The sequence below is a fragment of the Hyla sarda genome, unplaced genomic scaffold, assembly GCF_029499605.1.
Source record: "Hyla sarda isolate aHylSar1 unplaced genomic scaffold, aHylSar1.hap1 scaffold_1088, whole genome shotgun sequence".
NCBI lineage: Eukaryota > Metazoa > Chordata > Amphibia > Anura > Hylidae > Hyla > Hyla sarda.
The window spans coordinates 106,884-123,213 of record NW_026607708.1 but is presented as its reverse complement, the minus strand read 5'-3'; the positions used below and the strand labels follow the sequence as shown (position 1 = coordinate 123,213).

Genomic DNA, 16,330 nt, shown 5'->3' with positions numbered 1-16,330 from the left:
AGGCCCACAGGGCTGGCTAGCTGGCTAGCCAGCAAGCAGGTAGCAATGAAAGTAGGAATCTTTCTTTTTAACCCTGTAAGGGGGTGGTGCACTGTACCCGAAGATACTGCCATATCGGGTCAATGCATAGGGCGACGGAAGCAAGCTTCGAAATCGGCCCCCGTTCTCAAAAATCCATTTAATATATGGTCCCCAGATAGGGGACGTATCAGATATTAAACTGATAAGAACAGATACTACACTTGATCTTAGCCAAAAGGCCGAGAAGCGATAACCGTGAAAGGGGCGGGCCCAACAAGGTCCCCTTCATGGGCACTATCACTGCTTGCTGTCAGGGAGGCTGCCAGACAATTTTCCATGCACACTCTGGGCTGGGGGGCAGTCAACCACCAGTACACACAGCAGAACCTAAACCCATACCATTATTGCTAAGCAGCAAGACAGGGGCCCATTGCACTCCCACGGGGCCTTTTTAAATGCAATCCATAACCCGGATTTGCCAGGAACCCTTCTTACTCCTCCTACTTGCATGTGACACTGGGCTTAGGATCTGCATAGGAAACACACACACAAGCACACACCTACCTTTGTTGCCTGCAGATGCCTCCTTGGCTGTCCCCAAACGGTATCAAACCAACACCCACGGGAAGCTGTAAGCATAGAGGACATGCCTGCACCCCATTGGACTTACCTGTGTGGGTTAAACCCGGGTTATTTGACAACCTATGGCGGTGATGGTTCTGCTCAGGCAGAGCAGTGCTGATGCTCCTCATAAAGCTGTCGCTGCTGTGAAGGTTCTAGGTGACATCACAAATCCCTATGGTTACATACACAACAAAGCTGGGTTGTTGTTGTTTACACTCTGCAAGGCCTGTGGAAGTGAGTGACATCATAGCACTGTAGTTCTGAGGGTTCTAGATGGATGCAACAATCTCCTGTTGCTTCTATGAAGGCCATAATAGACGACATCACCAAACAGCTCCATAGTCACATACACAGCAAAGGAGAGATGTTGTTTACACCTAGTGATGTCAGTGGTATTGAGTGACATCACAGCACAGTGCTAAGGCTCCTGGGCCTGGACACAGCAGCGGCTGCAATATCTCAACGGAGAATACGTTTATATATATGTGTGTGTGTGCGCGTATATATATATATATATATATATATATATATATATATATATATATTTCTCCGCCGAAATCACTTTTAAACCCATTTCCACCTTTTTTTCCCTTCTCTTCCTCTTACTTTTTTTTCACGTTTTTTTTACGTTTTTCTCCTTTTCGCCTCTTTTCTGGGCGTATTATTCTTCTTTTTCTTCTTTTTTTTCGTCTAATGCATACCCCATCAGTGCAGCAATGCTTATTCAATACCGCCAGCAGATGGAGACACTGGGGGATAATTTTCTAAGGATTTATACTGATTTTTCCTGTCTGAATTTGTCGCACAGAAAGTTGCAGGCCAAATATGTGTGACATTTCTGCGACTTTAGCTTCTAGAGCATTTTTACAACATTATACATAGGTGCTGAATACATAAAAAGCGACTGTTCAGCGACAGACAAGTCGCATCGGCTGAAAGTAGGCCAGAATGTCAGTCCATGTTGGAGCAGGTTTAGATACAGTCTAAAGCATAGATCTCAAAGTCTGTGCACAGAATTTAGCAAGGGCCTCGCACCTTCTGATGCATCAGGTAGGTGCACAATAGCATAGCCTAACCCTCTGTACTTTGGTCTATATTGATGCGGGACATAGACAGCCAGCTGATGACCAATCCATTAGTGCAATGGATGGCTGGAAGCATTTGTCTTTGCCTTTGCAATACCACAGAAGCAATGCATGGTCAATGTACAGCAATGACACACCTGTGTGAACAGCCAGGAGACCCCCCCCCCCATGTTATGTTACATAGTTACATAGTTAGTACGGTCGAAAAAAGACATATGTCCATCAAGTTCAACCAGGGAATTAAGGGGTAGGGGTGTGGCGCGATATTGGGGAAGGGATGAGATTTTATATTTCTTCATAAGCATTAATCTTATTTTGTCAATTAGGAACATTCAGCACCCACCCGCTATCAAGGCAGCTGCCTATCATGTCATGCCCTACCTGCACAGGTGTGCTGGCTACTCAAATGATCCAATTAAGGAGGCCATTTAGTCAGCAGCAGCAGAAGTCCTGTGCCTGGACGCTCCAACAGCGGCCAGACACAAGCAGAAGCAGAAGCAGCAGCAGCACCACCTTTTGTTTTTTGGCTGCAGCAGCAGCAGCAGCAAGGCCCACAGGGCTGGCTAGCTGGCTAGCCAGCAAGCAGGTAGCAATGAAAGTAGGAATCTTTCTTTTTAACCCTGTAAGGGGGTGGTGCACTGTACCCGAAGATACTGCCATATCGGGTCAATGCATAGGGCGACGGAAGCAAGCTTCGAAATCGGCCCCCGTTCTCAAAAATCCATTTAATATATGGTCCCCAGATAGGGGACGTATCAGATATTAAACTGATAAGAACAGATACTACACTTGATCTTAGCCAAAAGGCCGAGAAGCGATAACCGTGAAAGGGGCGGGCCCAACAAGGTCCCCTTCATGGGCACTATCACTGCTTGCTGTCAGGGAGGCTGCCAGACAATTTTCCATGCACACTCTGGGCTGGGGGGCAGTCAACCACCAGTACACACAGCAGAACCTAAACCCATACCATTATTGCTAAGCAGCAAGACAGGGGCCCATTGCACTCCCACGGGGCCTTTCTAAATGCAATCCATAACCCGGATTTGCCAGGAACCCTTCTTACTCCTCCTACTTGCATGTGACACTGGGCTTAGGATCTGCATAGGAAACACACACACAAGCACACACCTACCTTTGTTGCCTGCAGATGCCTCCTTGGCTGTCCCCAAACGGTATCAAACCAACACCCACGGGAAGCTGTAAGCATAGAGGACATGCCTGCACCCCATTGGACTTACCTGTGTGGGTTAAACCCGGGTTATTTGACAACCTATGGCGGTGATGGTTCTGCTCAGGCAGAGCAGTGCTGATGCTCCTCATAAAGCTGTCGCTGCTGTGAAGGTTCTAGGTGACATCACAAATCCCTATGGTTACATACACAACAAAGCTGGGTTGTTGTTGTTTACACTCTGCAAGGCCTGTGGAAGTGAGTGACATCATAGCACTGTAGTTCTGAGGGTTCTAGATGGATGCAACAATCTCCTGTTGCTTCTATGAAGGCCATAATAGACGACATCACCAAACAGCTCCATAGTCACATACACAGCAAAGGAGAGATGTTGTTTACACCTAGTGATGTCAGTGGTATTGAGTGACATCACAGCACAGTGCTAAGGCTCCTGGGCCTGGACACAGCAGCGGCTGCAATATCTCAACGGAGAATACGTTTATATATATGTGTGTGTGTGCGCGTATATATATATATATATATATATATATATATATATATATATATTTCTCCGCCGAAATCACTTTTAAACCCATTTCCACCTTTTTTTCCCTTCTCTTCCTCTTACTTTTTTTTCACGTTTTTTTACGTTTTTCTCCTTTTCGCCTCTTTTCTGGGCGTATTATTCTTCTTTTTCTTCTTTTTTTTCGTCTAATGCATACCCCATCAGTGCAGCAATGCTTATTCAATACCGCCAGCAGATGGAGACACTGGGGGATAATTTTCTAAGGATTTATACTGATTTTTCCTGTCTGAATTTGTCGCACAGAAAGTTGCAGGCCAAATATGTGTGACATTTCTGCGACTTTAGCTTCTAGAGCATTTTTACAACATTATACATAGGTGCTGAATACATAAAAAGCGACTGTTCAGCGACAGACAAGTCGCATCGGCTGAAAGTAGGCCAGAATGTCAGTCCATGTTGGAGCAGGTTTAGATACAGTCTAAAGCATAGATCTCAAAGTCTGTGCACAGAATTTAGCAAGGGCCTCGCACCTTCTGATGCATCAGGTAGGTGCACAATAGCATAGCCTAACCCTCTGTACTTTGGTCTATATTGATGCGGGACATAGACAGCCAGCTGATGACCAATCCATTAGTGCAATGGATGGCTGGAAGCATTTGTCTTTGCCTTTGCAATACCACAGAAGCAATGCATGGTCAATGTACAGCAATGACACACCTGTGTGAACAGCCAGGAGACCCCCCCCCCCCATGTTATGTTACATAGTTACATAGTTAGTACGGTCGAAAAAAGACATATGTCCATCAAGTTCAACCAGGGAATTAAGGGGTAGGGGTGTGGCGCGATATTGGGGAAGGGATGAGATTTTATATTTCTTCATAAGCATTAATCTTATTTTGTCAATTAGGAACATTCAGCACCCACCCGCTATCAAGGCAGCTGCCTATCATGTCATGCCCTACCTGCACAGGTGTGCTGGCTACTCAAATGATCCAATTAAGGAGGCCATTTAGTCAGCAGCAGCAGAAGTCCTGTGCCTGGACGCTCCAACAGCGGCCAGACACAAGCAGAAGCAGAAGCAGCAGCAGCACCACCTTTTGTTTTTTGGCTGCAGCAGCAGCAGCAGCAAGGCCCACAGGGCTGGCTAGCTGGCTAGCCAGCAAGCAGGTAGCAATGAAAGTAGGAATCTTTCTTTTTAACCCTGTAAGGGGGTGGTGCACTGTACCCGAAGATACTGCCATATCGGGTCAATGCATAGGGCGACGGAAGCAAGCTTCGAAATCGGCCCCCGTTCTCAAAAATCCATTTAATATATGGTCCCCAGATAGGGGACGTATCAGATATTAAACTGATAAGAACAGATACTACACTTGATCTTAGCCAAAAGGCCGAGAAGCGATAACCGTGAAAGGGGCGGGCCCAACAAGGTCCCCTTCATGGGCACTATCACTGCTTGCTGTCAGGGAGGCTGCCAGACAATTTTCCATGCACACTCTGGGCTGGGGGGCAGTCAACCACCAGTACACACAGCAGAACCTAAACCCATACCATTATTGCTAAGCAGCAAGACAGGGGCCCATTGCACTCCCACGGGGCCTTTTTAAATGCAATCCATAACCCGGATTTGCCAGGAACCCTTCTTACTCCTCCTACTTGCATGTGACACTGGGCTTAGGATCTGCATAGGAAACACACACACAAGCACACACCTACCTTTGTTGCCTGCAGATGCCTCCTTGGCTGTCCCCAAACGGTATCAAACCAACACCCACGGGAAGCTGTAAGCATAGAGGACATGCCTGCACCCCATTGGACTTACCTGTGTGGGTTAAACCCGGGTTATTTGACAACCTATGGCGGTGATGGTTCTGCTCAGGCAGAGCAGTGCTGATGCTCCTCATAAAGCTGTCGCTGCTGTGAAGGTTCTAGGTGACATCACAAATCCCTATGGTTACATACACAACAAAGCTGGGTTGTTGTTGTTTACACTCTGCAAGGCCTGTGGAAGTGAGTGACATCATAGCACTGTAGTTCTGAGGGTTCTAGATGGATGCAACAATCTCCTGTTGCTTCTATGAAGGCCATAATAGACGACATCACCAAACAGCTCCATAGTCACATACACAGCAAAGGAGAGATGTTGTTTACACCTAGTGATGTCAGTGGTATTGAGTGACATCACAGCACAGTGCTAAGGCTCCTGGGCCTGGACACAGCAGCGGCTGCAATATCTCAACGGAGAATACGTTTATATATATGTGTGTGTGTGCGCGTATATATATATATATATATATATATATATATATATATATTTCTCCGCCGAAATCACTTTTAAACCCATTTCCACCTTTTTTTCCCTTCTCTTCCTCTTACTTTTTTTTCACGTTTTTTTACGTTTTTCTCCTTTTCGCCTCTTTTCTGGGCGTATTATTCTTCTTTTTCTTCTTTTTTTTTCGTCTAATGCATACCCCATCAGTGCAGCAATGCTTATTCAATACCGCCAGCAGATGGAGACACTGGGGGATAATTTTCTAAGGATTTATACTGATTTTTCCTGTCTGAATTTGTCGCACAGAAAGTTGCAGGCCAAATATGTGTGACATTTCTGCGACTTTAGCTTCTAGAGCATTTTTACAACATTATACATAGGTGCTGAATACATAAAAAGCGACTGTTCAGCGACAGACAAGTCGCATCGGCTGAAAGTAGGCCAGAATGTCAGTCCATGTTGGAGCAGGTTTAGATACAGTCTAAAGCATAGATCTCAAAGTCTGTGCACAGAATTTAGCAAGGGCCTCGCACCTTCTGATGCATCAGGTAGGTGCACAATAGCATAGCCTAACCCTCTGTACTTTGGTCTATATTGATGCGGGACATAGACAGCCAGCTGATGACCAATCCATTAGTGCAATGGATGGCTGGAAGCATTTGTCTTTGCCTTTGCAATACCACAGAAGCAATGCATGGTCAATGTACAGCAATGACACACCTGTGTGAACAGCCAGGAGACCCCCCCCCCCCATGTTATGTTACATAGTTACATAGTTAGTACGGTCGAAAAAAGACATATGTCCATCAAGTTCAACCAGGGAATTAAGGGGTAGGGGTGTGGCGCGATATTGGGGAAGGGATGAGATTTTATATTTCTTCATAAGCATTAATCTTATTTTGTCAATTAGGAACATTCAGCACCCACCCGCTATCAAGGCAGCTGCCTATCATGTCATGCCCTACCTGCACAGGTGTGCTGGCTACTCAAATGATCCAATTAAGGAGGCCATTTAGTCAGCAGCAGCAGAAGTCCTGTGCCTGGACGCTCCAACAGCGGCCAGACACAAGCAGAAGCAGAAGCAGCAGCAGCACCACCTTTTGTTTTTTGGCTGCAGCAGCAGCAAGGCCCACAGGGCTGGCTAGCTGGCTAGCCAGCAAGCAGGTAGCAATGAAAGTAGGAATCTTTCTTTTTAACCCTGTAAGGGGGTGGTGCACTGTACCCGAAGATACTGCCATATCGGGTCAATGCATAGGGCGACGGAAGCAAGCTTCGAAATCGGCCCCCGTTCTCAAAAATCCATTTAATATATGGTCCCCAGATAGGGGACGTATCAGATATTAAACTGATAAGAACAGATACTACACTTGATCTTAGCCAAAAGGCCGAGAAGCGATAACCGTGAAAGGGGCGGGCCCAACAAGGTCCCCTTCATGGGCACTATCACTGCTTGCTGTCAGGGAGGCTGCCAGACAATTTTCCATGCACACTCTGGGCTGGGGGGCAGTCAACCACCAGTACACACAGCAGAACCTAAACCCATACCATTATTGCTAAGCAGCAAGACAGGGGCCCATTGCACTCCCACGGGGCCTTTTTAAATGCAATCCATAACCCGGATTTGCCAGGAACCCTTCTTACTCCTCCTACTTGCATGTGACACTGGGCTTAGGATCTGCATAGGAAACACACACACAAGCACACACCTACCTTTGTTGCCTGCAGATGCCTCCTTGGCTGTCCCCAAACGGTATCAAACCAACACCCACGGGAAGCTGTAAGCATAGAGGACATGCCTGCACCCCATTGGACTTACCTGTGTGGGTTAAACCCGGGTTATTTGACAACCTATGGCGGTGATGGTTCTGCTCAGGCAGAGCAGTGCTGATGCTCCTCATAAAGCTGTCGCTGCTGTGAAGGTTCTAGGTGACATCACAAATCCCTATGGTTACATACACAACAAAGCTGGGTTGTTGTTGTTTACACTCTGCAAGGCCTGTGGAAGTGAGTGACATCATAGCACTGTAGTTCTGAGGGTTCTAGATGGATGCAACAATCTCCTGTTGCTTCTATGAAGGCCATAATAGACGACATCACCAAACAGCTCCATAGTCACATACACAGCAAAGGAGAGATGTTGTTTACACCTAGTGATGTCAGTGGTATTGAGTGACATCACAGCACAGTGCTAAGGCTCCTGGGCCTGGACACAGCAGCGGCTGCAATATCTCAACGGAGAATACGTTTATATATATGTGTGTGTGTGCGCGTATATATATATATATATATATATATATATATATATATATATATATATTTCTCCGCCGAAATCACTTTTAAACCCATTTCCACCTTTTTTTCCCTTCTCTTCCTCTTACTTTTTTTTCACGTTTTTTTACGTTTTTCTCCTTTTCGCCTCTTTTCTGGGCGTATTATTCTTCTTTTTCTTCTTTTTTTTCGTCTAATGCATACCCCATCAGTGCAGCAATGCTTATTCAATACCGCCAGCAGATGGAGACACTGGGGGATAATTTTCTAAGGATTTATACTGATTTTTCCTGTCTGAATTTGTCGCACAGAAAGTTGCAGGCCAAATATGTGTGACATTTCTGCGACTTTAGCTTCTAGAGCATTTTTACAACATTATACATAGGTGCTGAATACATAAAAAGCGACTGTTCAGCGACAGACAAGTCGCATCGGCTGAAAGTAGGCCAGAATGTCAGTCCATGTTGGAGCAGGTTTAGATACAGTCTAAAGCATAGATCTCAAAGTCTGTGCACAGAATTTAGCAAGGGCCTCGCACCTTCTGATGCATCAGGTAGGTGCACAATAGCATAGCCTAACCCTCTGTACTTTGGTCTATATTGATGCGGGACATAGACAGCCAGCTGATGACCAATCCATTAGTGCAATGGATGGCTGGAAGCATTTGTCTTTGCCTTTGCAATACCACAGAAGCAATGCATGGTCAATGTACAGCAATGACACACCTGTGTGAACAGCCAGGAGACCCCCCCCCCCCATGTTATGTTACATAGTTACATAGTTAGTACGGTCGAAAAAAGACATATGTCCATCAAGTTCAACCAGGGAATTAAGGGGTAGGGGTGTGGCGCGATATTGGGGAAGGGATGAGATTTTATATTTCTTCATAAGCATTAATCTTATTTTGTCAATTAGGAACATTCAGCACCCACCCGCTATCAAGGCAGCTGCCTATCATGTCATGCCCTACCTGCACAGGTGTGCTGGCTACTCAAATGATCCAATTAAGGAGGCCATTTAGTCAGCAGCAGCAGAAGTCCTGTGCCTGGACGCTCCAACAGCGGCCAGACACAAGCAGAAGCAGAAGCAGCAGCACCTTTTGTTTTTTGGCTGCAGCAGCAGCAGCAGCAAGGCCCACAGGGCTGGCTAGCTGGCTAGCCAGCAAGCAGGTAGCAATGAAAGTAGGAATCTTTCTTTTTAACCCTGTAAGGGGGTGGTGCACTGTACCCGAAGATACTGCCATATCGGGTCAATGCATAGGGCGACGGAAGCAAGCTTCGAAATCGGCCCCCGTTCTCAAAAATCCATTTAATATATGGTCCCCAGATAGGGGACGTATCAGATATTAAACTGATAAGAACAGATTTTTTTTTTTTTTATCTAAAGCCGAGGAACGTGCTTTCGATTCACCCAAAGTGCAAGAAAAAGTGCAAACGTGTTACACTAAAAAAACGTGCACAAAGGATGCGGTCTATCGCAAGCCCTTCTCCGATAGGAGAGAGGCCCCCCAACAAACCTTACCCTTCGCCTCCGGACCAAAAGGTACCTGCGAGGTTCCAGGTTCGATGTCCCTTTTCGCCGAAGCTACTAGGGGACCACAAATGCTCCCGGCATCCCCCTTGGCGTTAGCCAAGGTATCTGCCCGCAGAGCCGATTACGGTAGGTACCCTGCCAAAACAGGAGTACCCGGGGTGTTTGCAGGGAGGTGCGGAACCTAATGGCCACACACACCTCCCCTAGACCGCCAGGAGGGACACCCAGAAGGGCTACCGCATCCTGACAAATCCTGTGAACACACAACACGCAAAAAGTGACACAGTGAGACAAAAAAGAAATAAATAAGTGAATGTGTGCAGATATACTGCCCGGACATCCGGCCGGATCTATAAAAATTTCTCTGATCCTAGCCAGAAGGCCGGGAATCAAGAGGTGAGTGCCACAAGGTGAAGAGATTATGGTGCCCGTGCTTCAACTCAGTGAGTCTATTCTCCCAGTGAGTTTCGGCACCTCGGGGTCACCACTCCCCGAGGCACAAAAGTACCTCGGCTCTAGACCCTCTCAGCCTCATGGCGAGACCCGGAGGGAACAGGTCACATCGGGGCAGCCGTCGAGCTGATTCCTCAGAACCAGCCCCGGAAAGCCCTGGTACACCTGCATCCTCCATGCAGCACCCATCCCCACCAGCATGAAAACTGATAAGAACAGATACTACACTTGATCTTAGCCAAAAGGCCGAGAAGCGATAACCGTGAAAGGGGCGGGCCCAACAAGGTCCCCTTCATGGGCACTATCACTGCTTGCTGTCAGGGAGGCTGCCAGACAATTTTCCATGCACACTCTGGGCTGGGGGGCAGTCAACCACCAGTACACACAGCAGAACCTAAACCCATACCATTATTGCTAAGCAGCAAGACAGGGGCCCATTGCACTCCCACGGGGCCTTTTTAAATGCAATCCATAACCCGGATTTGCCAGGAACCCTTCTTACTCCTCCTACTTGCATGTGACACTGGGCTTAGGATCTGCATAGGAAACACACACACAAGCACACACCTACCTTTGTTGCCTGCAGATGCCTCCTTGGCTGTCCCCAAACGGTATCAAACCAACACCCACGGGAAGCTGTAAGCATAGAGGACATGCCTGCACCCCATTGGACTTACCTGTGTGGGTTAAACCCGGGTTATTTGACAACCTATGGCGGTGATGGTTCTGCTCAGGCAGAGCAGTGCTGATGCTCCTCATAAAGCTGTCGCTGCTGTGAAGGTTCTAGGTGACATCACAAATCCCTATGGTTACATACACAACAAAGCTGGGTTGTTGTTGTTTACACTCTGCAAGGCCTGTGGAAGTGAGTGACATCATAGCACTGTAGTTCTGAGGGTTCTAGATGGATGCAACAATCTCCTGTTGCTTCTATGAAGGCCATAATAGACGACATCACCAAACAGCTCCATAGTCACATACACAGCAAAGGAGAGATGTTGTTTACACCTAGTGATGTCAGTGGTATTGAGTGACATCACAGCACAGTGCTAAGGCTCCTGGGCCTGGACACAGCAGCGGCTGCAATATCTCAACGGAGAATACGTTTATATATATGTGTGTGTGTGCGCGTATATATATATATATATATATATTTCTCCGCCGAAATCACTTTTAAACCCATTTCCACCTTTTTTTCCCTTCTCTTCCTCTTACTTTTTTTTCACGTTTTTTTACGTTTTTCTCCTTTTCGCCTCTTTTCTGGGCGTATTATTCTTCTTTTTCTTCTTTTTTTTCGTCTAATGCATACCCCATCAGTGCAGCAATGCTTATTCAATACCGCCAGCAGATGGAGACACTGGGGGATAATTTTCTAAGGATTTATACTGATTTTTCCTGTCTGAATTTGTCGCACAGAAAGTTGCAGGCCAAATATGTGTGACATTTCTGCGACTTTAGCTTCTAGAGCATTTTTACAACATTATACATAGGTGCTGAATACATAAAAAGCGACTGTTCAGCGACAGACAAGTCGCATCGGCTGAAAGTAGGCCAGAATGTCAGTCCATGTTGGAGCAGGTTTAGATACAGTCTAAAGCATAGATCTCAAAGTCTGTGCACAGAATTTAGCAAGGGCCTCGCACCTTCTGATGCATCAGGTAGGTGCACAATAGCATAGCCTAACCCTCTGTACTTTGGTCTATATTGATGCGGGACATAGACAGCCAGCTGATGACCAATCCATTAGTGCAATGGATGGCTGGAAGCATTTGTCTTTGCCTTTGCAATACCACAGAAGCAATGCATGGTCAATGTACAGCAATGACACACCTGTGTGAACAGCCAGGAGACCCCCCCCCCCCCCATGTTATGTTACATAGTTACATAGTTAGTACGGTCGAAAAAAGACATATGTCCATCAAGTTCAACCAGGGAATTAAGGGGTAGGGGTGTGGCGCGATATTGGGGAAGGGATGAGATTTTATATTTCTTCATAAGCATTAATCTTATTTTGTCAATTAGGAACATTCAGCACCCACCCGCTATCAAGGCAGCTGCCTATCATGTCATGCCCTACCTGCACAGGTGTGCTGGCTACTCAAATGATCCAATTAAGGAGGCCATTTAGTCAGCAGCAGCAGAAGTCCTGTGCCTGGACGCTCCAACAGCGGCCAGACACAAGCAGAAGCAGAAGCAGCAGCAGCACCACCTTTTGTTTTTTGGCTGCAGCAGCAGCAGCAGCAAGGCCCACAGGGCTGGCTAGCTGGCTAGCCAGCAAGCAGGTAGCAATGAAAGTAGGAATCTTTCTTTTTAACCCTGTAAGGGGGTGGTGCACTGTACCCGAAGATACTGCCATATCGGGTCAATGCATAGGGCGACGGAAGCAAGCTTCGAAATCGGCCCCCGTTCTCAAAAATCCATTTAATATATGGTCCCCAGATAGGGGACGTATCAGATATTAAACTGATAAGAACAGATACTACACTTGATCTTAGCCAAAAGGCCGAGAAGCGATAACCGTGAAAGGGGCGGGCCCAACAAGGTCCCCTTCATGGGCACTATCACTGCTTGCTGTCAGGGAGGCTGCCAGACAATTTTCCATGCACACTCTGGGCTGGGGGGCAGTCAACCACCAGTACACACAGCAGAACCTAAACCCATACCATTATTGCTAAGCAGCAAGACAGGGGCCCATTGCACTCCCACGGGGCCTTTTTAAATGCAATCCATAACCCGGATTTGCCAGGAACCCTTCTTACTCCTCCTACTTGCATGTGACACTGGGCTTAGGATCTGCATAGGAAACACACACACAAGCACACACCTACCTTTGTTGCCTGCAGATGCCTCCTTGGCTGTCCCCAAACGGTATCAAACCAACACCCACGGGAAGCTGTAAGCATAGAGGACATGCCTGCACCCCATTGGACTTACCTGTGTGGGTTAAACCCGGGTTATTTGACAACCTATGGCGGTGATGGTTCTGCTCAGGCAGAGCAGTGCTGATGCTCCTCATAAAGCTGTCGCTGCTGTGAAGGTTCTAGGTGACATCACAAATCCCTATGGTTACATACACAACAAAGCTGGGTTGTTGTTGTTTACACTCTGCAAGGCCTGTGGAAGTGAGTGACATCATAGCACTGTAGTTCTGAGGGTTCTAGATGGATGCAACAATCTCCTGTTGCTTCTATGAAGGCCATAATAGACGACATCACCAAACAGCTCCATAGTCACATACACAGCAAAGGAGAGATGTTGTTTACACCTAGTGATGTCAGTGGTATTGAGTGACATCACAGCACAGTGCTAAGGCTCCTGGGCCTGGACACAGCAGCGGCTGCAATATCTCAACGGAGAATACGTTTATATATATGTGTGTGTGTGCGCGTATATATATATATATATATATATATATATATATATATATATATATTTCTCCGCCGAAATCGCTTTTAAACCCATTTCCACCTTTTTTTCCCTTCTCTTCCTCTTACTTTTTTTTCACGTTTTTTTACGTTTTTCTCCTTTTCGCCTCTTTTCTGGGCGTATTATTCTTCTTTTTCTTCTTTTTTTTCGTCTAATGCATACCCCATCAGTGCAGCAATGCTTATTCAATACCGCCAGCAGATGGAGACACTGGGGGATAATTTTCTAAGGATTTATACTGATTTTTCCTGTCTGAATTTGTCGCACAGAAAGTTGCAGGCCAAATATGTGTGACATTTCTGCGACTTTAGCTTCTAGAGCATTTTTACAACATTATACATAGGTGCTGAATACATAAAAAGCGACTGTTCAGCGACAGACAAGTCGCATCGGCTGAAAGTAGGCCAGAATGTCAGTCCATGTTGGAGCAGGTTTAGATACAGTCTAAAGCATAGATCTCAAAGTCTGTGCACAGAATTTAGCAAGGGCCTCGCACCTTCTGATGCATCAGGTAGGTGCACAATAGCATAGCCTAACCCTCTGTACTTTGGTCTATATTGATGCGGGACATAGACAGCCAGCTGATGACCAATCCATTAGTGCAATGGATGGCTGGAAGCATTTGTCTTTGCCTTTGCAATACCACAGAAGCAATGCATGGTCAATGTACAGCAATGACACACCTGTGTGAACAGCCAGGAGACCCCCCCCCCCCCATGTTATGTTACATAGTTACATAGTTAGTACGGTCGAAAAAAGACATATGTCCATCAAGTTCAACCAGGGAATTAAGGGGTAGGGGTGTGGCGCGATATTGGGGAAGGGATGAGATTTTATATTTCTTCATAAGCATTAATCTTATTTTGTCAATTAGGAACATTCAGCACCCACCCGCTATCAAGGCAGCTGCCTATCATGTCATGCCCTACCTGCACAGGTGTGCTGGCTACTCAAATGATCCAATTAAGGAGGCCATTTAGTCAGCAGCAGCAGAAGTCCTGTGCCTGGACGCTCCAACAGCGGCCAGACACAAGCAGAAGCAGAAGCAGCAGCAGCACCACCTTTTGTTTTTTTGGCTGCAGCAGCAGCAGCAGCAAGGCCCACAGGGCTGGCTAGCTGGCTAGCCAGCAAGCAGGTAGCAATGAAAGTAGGAATCTTTCTTTTTAACCCTGTAAGGGGGTGGTGCACTGTACCCGAAGATACTGCCATATCGGGTCAATGCATAGGGCGACGGAAGCAAGCTTCGAAATCGGCCCCCGTTCTCAAAAATCCATTTAATATATGGTCCCCAGATAGGGGACGTATCAGATATTAAACTGATAAGAACAGATACTACACTTGATCTTAGCCAAAAGGCCGAGAAGCGATAACCGTGAAAGGGGCGGGCCCAACAAGGTCCCCTTCATGGGCACTATCACTGCTTGCTGTCAGGGAGGCTGCCAGACAATTTTCCATGCACACTCTGGGCTGGGGGGCAGTCAACCACCAGTACACACAGCAGAACCTAAACCCATACCATTATTGCTAAGCAGCAAGACAGGGGCCCATTGCACTCCCACGGGGCCTTTTTAAATGCAATCCATAACCCGGATTTGCCAGGAACCCTTCTTACTCCTCCTACTTGCATGTGACACTGGGCTTAGGATCTGCATAGGAAACACACACACAAGCACACACCTACCTTTGTTGCCTGCAGATGCCTCCTTGGCTGTCCCCAAACGGTATCAAACCAACACCCACGGGAAGCTGTAAGCATAGAGGACATGCCTGCACCCCATTGGACTTACCTGTGTGGGTTAAACCCGGGTTATTTGACAACCTATGGCGGTGATGGTTCTGCTCAGGCAGAGCAGTGCTGATGCTCCTCATAAAGCTGTCGCTGCTGTGAAGGTTCTAGGTGACATCACAAATCCCTATGGTTACATACACAACAAAGCTGGGTTGTTGTTGTTTACACTCTGCAAGGCCTGTGGAAGTGAGTGACATCATAGCACTGTAGTTCTGAGGGTTCTAGATGGATGCAACAATCTCCTGTTGCTTCTATGAAGGCCATAATAGACGACATCACCAAACAGCTCCATAGTCACATACACAGCAAAGGAGAGATGTTGTTTACACCTAGTGATGTCAGTGGTATTGAGTGACATCACAGCACAGTGCTAAGGCTCCTGGGCCTGGACACAGCAGCGGCTGCAATATCTCAACGGAGAATACGTTTATATATATGTGTGTGTGTGCGCGTATATATATATATATATATATATATATATATATATTTCTCCGCCGAAATCACTTTTAAACCCATTTCCACCTTTTTTTCCCTTCTCTTCCTCTTACTTTTTTTTCACGTTTTTTAACGTTTTTCTCCTTTTCGCCTCTTTTCTGGGCGTATTATTCTTCTTTTTCTTCTTTTTTTTCGTCTAATGCATACCCCATCAGTGCAGCAATGCTTATTCAATACCGCCAGCAGATGGAGACACTGGGGGATAATTTTCTAAGGATTTATACTGATTTTTCCTGTCTGAATTTGTCGCACAGAAAGTTGCAGGCCAAATATGTGTGACATTTCTGCGACTTTAGCTTCTAGAGCATTTTTACAACATTATACATAGGTGCTGAATACATAAAAAGCGACTGTTCAGCGACAGACAAGTCGCATCGGCTGAAAGTAGGCCAGAATGTCAGTCCATGTTGGAGCAGGTTTAGATACAGTCTAAAGCATAGATCTCAAAGTCTGTGCACAGAATTTAGCAAGGGCCTCGCACCTTCTGATGCATCAGGTAGGTGCACAATAGCATAGCCTAACCCTCTGTACTTTGGTCTATATTGATGCGGGACATAGACAGCCAGCTGATGACCAATCCATTAGTGCAGCAATGGATGGCTGGAAGCATTTGTCTTTGCCTTTGCAATACCACAGAAGCAATGCATGGTCAATGTACAGCAATGACACACCT

General features: G+C 46.5%; 6 non-coding genes and 2 pseudogenes across 6 annotated transcripts; all 8 read right to left on the bottom strand.

The window, feature by feature from the left end:
* Positions 1-81: 81 nt before the first annotated feature.
* On the bottom strand, positions 82-272 carry LOC130300587 (U2 spliceosomal RNA). Its single transcript, XR_008851427.1, has one exon. It is a non-coding gene; the product is annotated as a U2 spliceosomal RNA (small nuclear RNA).
* Positions 273-2,358: 2,086 nt separating this feature from the next.
* On the bottom strand, positions 2,359-2,549 carry LOC130300585 (U2 spliceosomal RNA). Its single transcript, XR_008851425.1, has one exon. It is a non-coding gene; the product is annotated as a U2 spliceosomal RNA (small nuclear RNA).
* A 2,084-nt stretch (positions 2,550-4,633) lies between these two features.
* Positions 4,634-4,824, bottom strand: LOC130300584 (U2 spliceosomal RNA). The gene has a single exon (XR_008851424.1). It is a non-coding gene; the product is annotated as a U2 spliceosomal RNA (small nuclear RNA).
* Positions 4,825-6,899: 2,075 nt separating this feature from the next.
* Positions 6,900-7,090, bottom strand: LOC130300583 (U2 spliceosomal RNA). The gene has a single exon (XR_008851423.1). It is a non-coding gene; the product is annotated as a U2 spliceosomal RNA (small nuclear RNA).
* Positions 7,091-9,172: 2,082 nt separating this feature from the next.
* On the bottom strand, positions 9,173-9,352 carry LOC130300592 (U2 spliceosomal RNA; annotated as a pseudogene).
* A 693-nt stretch (positions 9,353-10,045) lies between these two features.
* Positions 10,046-10,205, bottom strand: LOC130300541 (U2 spliceosomal RNA; annotated as a pseudogene).
* Positions 10,206-12,271: 2,066 nt separating this feature from the next.
* LOC130300582 (U2 spliceosomal RNA) lies at positions 12,272-12,462 on the bottom strand. Its single transcript, XR_008851422.1, has one exon. It is a non-coding gene; the product is annotated as a U2 spliceosomal RNA (small nuclear RNA).
* Positions 12,463-14,550: 2,088 nt separating this feature from the next.
* On the bottom strand, positions 14,551-14,741 carry LOC130300581 (U2 spliceosomal RNA). The gene has a single exon (XR_008851421.1). It is a non-coding gene; the product is annotated as a U2 spliceosomal RNA (small nuclear RNA).
* Positions 14,742-16,330: the final 1,589 nt, after the last annotated feature.